Source organism: Triticum aestivum, chromosome 5A (assembly GCF_018294505.1).
Source record: "Triticum aestivum cultivar Chinese Spring chromosome 5A, IWGSC CS RefSeq v2.1, whole genome shotgun sequence".
In the NCBI taxonomy this organism is placed as follows: domain Eukaryota; kingdom Viridiplantae; phylum Streptophyta; class Magnoliopsida; order Poales; family Poaceae; genus Triticum; species Triticum aestivum.
Window position 1 is genome coordinate 618,370,750 of NC_057806.1, and position 9,236 is coordinate 618,379,985.

Here is a 9,236-nt window from a genome sequence, read left to right on the forward strand (position 1 = left end):
GTGTTCCAAGGCTTATATGCATAAGCAAGATGCTATCCTACAGAGCGATCTTTGGAGGAACACACCTATATGAGCCCGACTGCTGGTCACAGTCTATGAGATTGGGGTGATCTCTAGCAAGCTCATGAACAGGCCAGGAGTGTGACTATTATGCTCCACCGAGGGGTCGGCCTTCGGCAGCCTCGTATCAGTGAGACTTGTGGTGAAACTTCTTGACGCCAAACTGACAATTCAAGGCATAGTCCATTGTTAAGTTGTGAAGGAGTGTAACTACTTGGTCTAGGTGGAACTCAACCTTAATCGGTCTCCACTGAGATGCTGGTATATCAAAACAGCGTTTGGAACAAAGGACAAACTGGGCCCCTGAGATCTGGTGGAGGATTGTTGAAATATGAGATGGGCCTAGAGCCCATATGACAATTTCAGATTTGATCTCTAAGGGCCCATGTAGGTGGCATGACAAGGTGGTGGGAAGTTTAGTCCCACCCCGGAAGTGGAAGGAGAGTTGGAGTGGTTTATAAGGGATTCTCTTCCTCATGCTATTGGAGCTTGAGAAGAGATGAGGCCCTCGCGCACTCCTCCTCCTCCGCTCGCCTCGCCACGCCACGCCACGCCTCGTCACGACGCGCCGCGCCGCGCCGCGGGTTGCGGGATTGAGCCGAGCCGAGCTCACTCCTATGCACTTCTTTTTGCCGGTCAGGAACGGAGAGTCTTTGACAGGTGGGGCCACGATCTGAGACGTCGGATCATGGGCTACCGACTTGGGCGTGGGTTCAGCCCATGTCTCTCCACGCGCAGCCGCACATATATATGTGGGGCGCTGCCAACCCTAGCCGCCACAGAAACAGAACGCATCTCCGCCTCCATGCCCGCGTCGTTCCTCTGCTGCTGCTGCCGCCGGCGACTCCGTCCCGTTCACCACGTACACGGTTGACGGGAGAGCAGGCCTCCGAAACCCCACCTCTCCGGATCCTGTACGGGAGAGGGGCGATTAGGTTTTTGGGTAGCGACTACGTGACTGCTCGCTTCTGTTCATCTACGTCCACATCACCTTCGTCACCACCATGTCGACCGACGCCGACGGTGCCGCCGCTGAGAAGGCCGAGGCCGACAAGAAGGCCGCCGAGGATGTCGCGGCTACTGCCGCCGCCACCGCCGCCGCATGGCCGATTGGAGGGTATACATCGTTTATCCCTCTCATGTTTCTTTCTGTTGTAGCAGTACTAGCGATATGCATAGATGTTTCTACTATATGCGTAGTACATGCTCTGTTAGATCGTAACCAGTGTGTTATCAATACTGTCAATGTCATGCTCATGATATATTCATGGATTAATTTAATCAGAAAACTGCCTATTTTCTTATCAATCCAAAAACCTAATTTGTGTAGGAGTTTTTCAAATTCTGGTTTTGCTGCTGCACTGAAATCGTCGCCGTTTACGGGGACGTACTTTAAGCGTTGGCAGACTAAGACCACCTTATGGCTCACTGCCATGAACGTGTTCTGGGTCGCCGGTGTGACTCCCACAGGAATGATCGCTCCTGATCAGGAGAAGGCGTTCAAGGAGGCCACTATCGTGTTCCGCGGGGCAGTTCTGAGTGTGATTGGAGATAAGCTAGTTGACGCATATTTGCATGTGCGATCTGCCAAGGACTTGTGGGAGGCGCTCGAATCTAAGTTCGGGGCTGCCGATGCAGGGAGCGAGATGTATATTATAGAGCAGTTCCATGATTACAAGATGGTTGAAAACCGTCCTGTATTGGCGCAGGCTCATGAGATAATATGCATTGTTAAGGAGCTTGAGCTTCTTAAGTGCGAGTTACCGGGCAAGTTTGTCGCGGGCTGCATAATCGCTAAGCTTCCCAATTCCTGGAGGAACTTTGCCACCACTCTGAAACATTAGAGGCGTGAATTCTCTGTGGAGGATGTCATTGGCCATCTGAGTGTTGAGCAGAATTCAAGGGCAAAGGACTCGCACGGAAAAGGGGTCGAAGGAACTTCTGTGGCCAACATGGTGCATTAGAAGAACTCCAATTCCCACAAGCCCAAGGGAAAGAACGGTGTCCAACAGAGTGCCGACTTTAAGAAGAAGGGTAAGAAGACCTTCAAGAAGAACAAGAAGGATGGGGGCTGCTTTACTTGTGGTTCGCTTGAACATTGGGCCAACAAGTGCCCAAACAAGTATAAGAAGCAAGGACATGACTCCAAGTCTGTCAATATGATTGTGAGCAACAATGAGGGTGGTGCATCTAGGTACGGTAATTTATTTGCTGTATTTTCAGTTTGGCCGTCCACCGATTGGTAGGTCGACACAGGTGCAGGTGTTCATGTGTGTGCTGACATTTCATTGTTTTCTTCTTACCAAGCCACAGGTCACGGGTCCGTACTGATGGGGAATGGCGCGAGTGCTTCTGTTTTTGGTGTTGGCACGGTCGATCTGAAGTTTACTTCGGGAAGGATCGTGCAGCTGAAGAACGTGCAGCATGTCCTCGCCATCAAGAAGAACCTCGTTAGTGGTTCCCTTCTATGTAGAGAAGGGTTTAAGTTGGTATTCGAGTCTAATAAATTAGTTGTTACGAAATATGGACTATTTGTTGGAAAGGGTTATGAATGCGGAGGCATGTTCCGCCTTTCTCTTGCAGATCTATGTAATAAAGTCGTGAACAATATTCATTTGAGTGTTAATGAATCTGAAGTATGGCATTCACGTCTTTGTCACATTAGTTTCGGTGTTATGACGCAGCTAGAAAAATCGAATTTAATCCCGAGTTTCACTTTAGCCAAAGGTTCTAAGTGCCATTCGTGTGTGCAATCTAAGCAACCTCGCAAGCCTCACAAGGCAGCAGAGGAGAGACACTTGGCGCCACTGGAACTCATACATTCTGATCTTTGTGAGATGAATGGTGTGTTGACTAAAGGTGGAAAGAAATATTTCATGACATTGATAGATGATTCCACTAGATATTGCTATGTGTATCTGTTAAATACTAAAGATGAGGCTCTACACTACTTCAAAATCTATAAGGCAGAAGTTGAGAATCAACTTGAAAAGAAAATTAAACGAGTCCGGTCAGATCGTGGTGGAGAGTACTTCTCGAAAGAGTTTGATGCCTTTTGTGCGGAACACGGCATTATTCACGAGAGGACGCCTCCTTACTCACCCCAGTCAAACGGGGTTGCCGAGCGGAAAAACCATACTCTAACTGATTTGGTTAACGCCATGTTAGATACGTCGGGTTTATCCAAGGCATGGTGGGAGGAGGATATAATGACATCCTGTCATGTCCTGAATAAAGTTTCGACAAAGGATAACGAGATCACTCCTTATGAGAAGTGGACCAAGAGAAGGACAACACTCTCATACTTACGGACCTGGGGCTGCTTGGCGAAAGTTAATGTGCCGATCCCCAAAAAGCGTAAGCTTGGACCAAAGACTATGGACTGTGTTAATTTGGGCTACGCTATGAATAGTGTTGGCTATAGATTTCTAGTAGTGAAATCAGAGGTACCTGACATGAAAGTCGGTACAATTATGGAGTCTAAAGATGCTACATTCTTTGAGGACATTTTTCCCATGAGAGATGTACAAAGCACTTCTAGACAGGAATCTGAGGAGACTCCTGAACCTGCCATTCCGATGGAATATTATAATCAAACACATGATGAAAATCCTGAGGAGGATAATGAGGAATCCCTTGGTAGGGGCAAGAGACAAAGGACTGTAAAGATCTTTGGTGATGATTTCTTCATATACCTCGTGGAGGATAATCCCACTTCTATTTCAGAAGCGTACGCATCTCCAGAAGCTGACTACTGGAAGGATGCGGTCCGTAGCGAGATGGATCCCATCATGGCTAACGGGACTTGAGAGCTTACTGAACGTCCTTCTGGTTGCAAACCATTGGGATGCAAGTGGGTGTTCAAGAAGAAGCTTAGGCCCGATGGTACGATAGAAAAGTAGAAGGCTAGGCTTGTGGCCAAGGGCTACGCCCAGAAAGAAGAAGAAGATTTCTTCGACACTTATTCACATGTGCCCAGACTGACCACCATTCGAGTATTACTGTCGTTGGCGGCCTCGCATGGTCTTCTCATTCATCAGATGGATGTTAAGACAGCTTTCCTGAACGGAGAGTTAAAGGAGGAAATCTATATGCAACAGCCTGATGGCTTTGTGATGGATGGTCAGGAAGGAAAGGTGTGTAAGTTGGTGAAATCTTTGTATGGCCTAAGACAAGCGCCTAAGCAATGGCATGACAAGTTTAATGAAACATTGACATCTGTTGGCTTTGTTGTTAATGAGGCTGACAAATGTGTATACTATCGGTATGGTGGGGGCGAAGGAGTTATACTGTGTTTGTATGTTGATGACATACTGATATTTGGGACTAATCTCAAGTTGATCGAGGAGGTTAAGTCTTTCCTATCCCAGAACTTTGAGATGAAGGACCTTGAAGTGGCTGATGTTATCTTGAACATCAAACTATTGAGAGATGATGAGGGTGGGATTACACTTTTGCAATCCCATTATGTTGAGAAGGTGTTGAGTCGTTTTGGATATTCGGACTGCAAACCATCTCAAACACCATATGATTCTAATGTGCTGATTCGAAAGTCTAAAGGCACAACTATAGATCAATTGAGATACTCTCAGATTGTTGGTTCACTACAGTATCCAGCGAGCGCAACGAGGCCTGACATCGCATTTGCTATTAGCAAACTGAGCCGATTTGTTTCCAAACCAGGTCATGTACATTGGCGTGCTCTTGAGAGAGTTATGCGCTATCTGAAAGGTACTATGAACTATGGACTTCACTATACCGGATACCTGTCGGTACTTGAAGGGTATAGTGATGCGAATTGGATCTCTGATGCTGATGAGATGAAGGCCACAACTGGGTATATATTTACTCTTGGAGGTGGTGCTGTTTCCTGGAAGTCTTGCAAGCAAACGATCTTAACAAGATCGACAATGGAAGCAGAATTAACAACATTAGACACATCGGGTGGCGAAGCAGAATGGCTTCGAGATCTGTTGATGGACTTGCCAGTGGTTGAGAAGCCGGTTCCGGCCATCCTTATGAACTGTGACAATCAAACAGTTATTGTCAAGGTGAAGAGTTCAAAGGGCAACATGAAGTCCAACAAACACATAAGAATGAGATTAAAAGTTGTCACAAAATTGAGGAACTCCGGAGTGATAGCGTTCGATTATATTCAAACGGCTAAGAATCTGGCAGATCCCTTTACTAAAGGGCTATCACGTGTTGTGATAGATAACGCATCAAGGGAGATGGTTATGAGACCCACATGAGTTGCCATGGTAGTAACCCAACCTATGTGATCGGAGATCCCGTGAAGTAGGACCTGGGAAAACAAGCCAGTGGTGAACTGAGGAGAGTAACTTTACTAACCCACTCCGTTGGAGATGCAATACTCTCGGAAACTGTATGGAAGGATGACTACTGTCTTAATGTGTTCCAAGGCTTATATGCATAAGCAAGATGCTATCCAACAGAGCGATCTTTGGAGGAACACACCTATATGAGCCCGACTGCTGGTCCCAGTCTATGAGATTGGGCTGATCTCTAGCAAGCTCATGAACAGGCCAGGAGTGTGACTAATATGCTCCACCCGAGGGGTCGGCCTTCGGCAGCCTCGTAGCAGTGAGATTTGTGGTGAAACTTCTTGACGCCAAATTGACAATTCAAGGCATAGTCCATTGTTCAGTTGTGAAGGAGTGTAACTACTTGGTCTAGGTGGAGCTCAACCTTAATCGGTCTCCACTGAGATGCTGGTATATCAAAACAGCGTTTGGAACAAAAGACAAACTGGGCCCCTGAGATCTGGTGGGGGATTGTTGAAATATGAGATGGGCCTAGAGCCCATATGACAATTTCAGATTTGATCTCTAAGGGCCCATGTAGGTGGCATGACAAGGTGGTGGGAAGTTTAGTCCCACCCCGGAAGTGGAAGGAGAGTTGGACTAGTTTATAAGGGATTCTCTTCCTCATGCTATTGGAGCTTGAGAAGAGATGAGGCCCTCGCGCACTCCTCCTCCTCCGCTCGCCTCGCCACGCCACGCCTCGTCACGACGCGACGCGACGCGGGTTGCGGGATTGAGCCGAGCCGAGCTCACTCCTATGCGCTTCTTTTTGCCGGTCAGGAACGGAGAGTCTTTGACAGGTGGGGCCACGATCTGAGACGTCGGATCGTGGGCTACCGACTTGGACGTGGGTTCAGCCCACGTCTCTCCACACGCAGCCGCACATATATATGTGGGGCGCTGCCAACCCTAGCCGCCATAGAAACAGAACGCATCTCCGCCTCCACGCCCACGTCGTTCCTCTGCTGCTGCTGCCGCCGGCGACTCCATCCCGTTCACCGCGTACACGGTTGACGGGAGAGCAGGCCTCCGAAACCCCGCCTCTCCGGATCCTGTATGGGAGAGGGGCGATTAGGTTTTTGGGTAGTGACTACGTGACTGCTCGCTTCTGTTCATCTACGTCCACATCACCTTCGTCACCACCATGACGACCGACACCGACGGTGCCACCGCTGAGAAGGACGAGGCCGACAAGAAGGCCGCCGAGGATGCCACGGCTACTGTCGCCGCCACCGCCGCCGCATGGCCGATTGGACGGTATACATCGTTTATCCATCTCATGTTTCTTTCTGTTGTAGCAGTATTAGCGATATGCATAGATGTTTCTACTATATGCGTAGTACATGCTCTGTTAGATCGTAACCAGTGTGTTATCAATACTGTCAATGTCATGCTCATGATTTATTTATGGATTAATTTAATTGGAAAACTGCCTATTTTCTTATCAAGATGGCACTCGAAGTGTTAAAATCACATGGGTTAGCCCTCAACCCCATTCTCCATGAAGATCACATCGCTTGTGTGTTTGATCGAGATTGTCGTCCCGCTCCCTTTTGATTCAGGGCAATTGACGCCCTCTAAATCTTCTTTTTTTGGCAACGCCCTCTAAGTACTTATACGGGATTGCTAAATCTCAGTCGATTGAGACTTAACCAAGTCTCATTCGATGCTATATCTGCGAGATCTTACGTGTGGATCCGTGCAAAATTTTCATTTTAGTTTTATTTTTTGTTTCTTACTTATGTCACTTGACTTAGACTTAGTTAAGTCTTAATCGACTGAGTCCTAATCACACCCGTACTTATAGGCAAAGGATAACTGACTCGGCTAAGAGCATCTCCAACAGACGCGCTTCGCCTCGATGCAGTATAATTCTTTTACAGTGCCAAAATAGTCTTTTTACGCGCGGTAGCGACAAAGAGGCTTTCCAGATGCACAAAAACACGACGCCCAATCCGGCGACCCACTTGCAGCAGCCCAGATTTTTGTAGCGTGCACAAGCCGCGGCCCAAAATTTGCACCCAGGGATATCGCTTTTAGCGCGTGCGCTAAAGCTTTTGTGCGTGCTCGCAGCCCAAAATTTGCAGCCCGTGATATCGCTTTTAGCACATGCGCTAAAGTTTTTTGTGCATGCTCTATTTTACAGCGTTTGTTGTAGCGCTATTTTTTGTAATGGTTATTAGGGCTACCCAAATACCTGCTTTCAGGTTATTTGGAGATGGTAGCTTTCGCAGACCCCAATAACCCCATCCCGCATCCCAATACCCAACTTGACATATGTGCCTCACTTATCATGGGATCTCTCCCCTCCCACCCCTCCCCCTCCCCCCACATGCCTGTCGCCACTCTTCCTCTCTCTAGCAGTGGATCGGCACATGAGGCAATGGCAACAATGGCAATTGCGGTCAATGTCAATGGTGCTTCGCGGGTGGGCGAGGCGGTGCGTTGGCCAGCATCAGTTGGTGGCGGCAGTGAGGGTGGGGGTGGCATTGTGGTCAGCAGTGGTTGACGACAGGTGTGCTGGTCGTCAATGGCATGGGCAGTGTCAGGTGCGAGGGCGATTTGTGTGGGCCCCACAGGATGGGGGGAGGTGTTGGCGGAGACATGGGCGAAGATCTAGGGATTAGGTCAACTGTTTGGAAACATTCAGAATTACGATGTTTGTTTTTTGGATTTCGTATTTACAGGGCTTTACTTAATTAATACAATGTTTGTTTTTGGAATGCTAATTATGATGATCTGATTGATTGATACAATGTTTATTTGATGGAATGCTAATTACAATGCTTTAATTGCTAATTACAACATTTTCAAGCAATGTAGGCCATCAGATCTAAGATAAGGAAGGGATGATATTCAATGTTTCTACCACAGCCTGCTTGTTTAATAGTAGTGGAGACTAGATGAACATTTTTTTAGTAACACACTGAACATTGTTTATGTGTATGAGCAAATTTGCAAATGGATTGAGAATTAGTTGATTTTTTGTCAGTCCCACTTAAAATAAATTTTTAGAAAAGTGGAATTTACTTTCGATTTTCACAAGTAAATTGGGTGCGAACTTCCTATAGAAGATTGGATTAGACCTAATTTTTTGAGAGTTGCATAGGAAAGGGTGGACAATATATTAGATTCGTTTGCAAGAGAAGACATTATGTAGGTGGCAGAATAATTTTAAGTAATCGCTACCTTTTCCATGTCCTCTTTGAACATGTTTTTTTGCATGATACCTTAGGGCGTTAGAATTTTTTTTGGTATGTTCTCTCTCTAAATAGATTCATATGTACATGACTCGATTTTTGCAAGTTGAATATAGATTATCACTTGGTTAATCAATCCATGGTGTGTGTGCCCAACAACCTAGGAGGGTCGGGCATTAGAGATCTAGACATCATGAAAACCATTTTACTTTCTAAGTGTTGGTAGAAAATGTTCCATGTAGATGGTATGTGGCGACATTCCTTAGATGATAACCCAACACATCATACTCTAGAATAGCTAAAAACTGGAGTGGGCAACCCACACTTTTTATAAAGGTTGATCCAGGTTAAAGTCTTGATTTGGTTTTGTTTGTAGGGTCAAAGTTGAGAATAGTGGCAAACTAAATTTTGGGAAGATTGATGGTTCTTTGATGACCATTTTTACACTATCTTCCCATACTATACACAATCTTCTTAGATCCCTATATCACTGTTAAAAAAGTGTTTGCATGTTATTTTTTATCTCTTAGGTTTTAGAGGGTGGAAGTAAGAATTAAAAGAGATTAATGGTTCTGCTTAAGGATCATGGAAAAAATGTCTCTAAATAAAAATCCCCACGATTAGTTTGGCTATTGTCAGATTCGTGAAACTT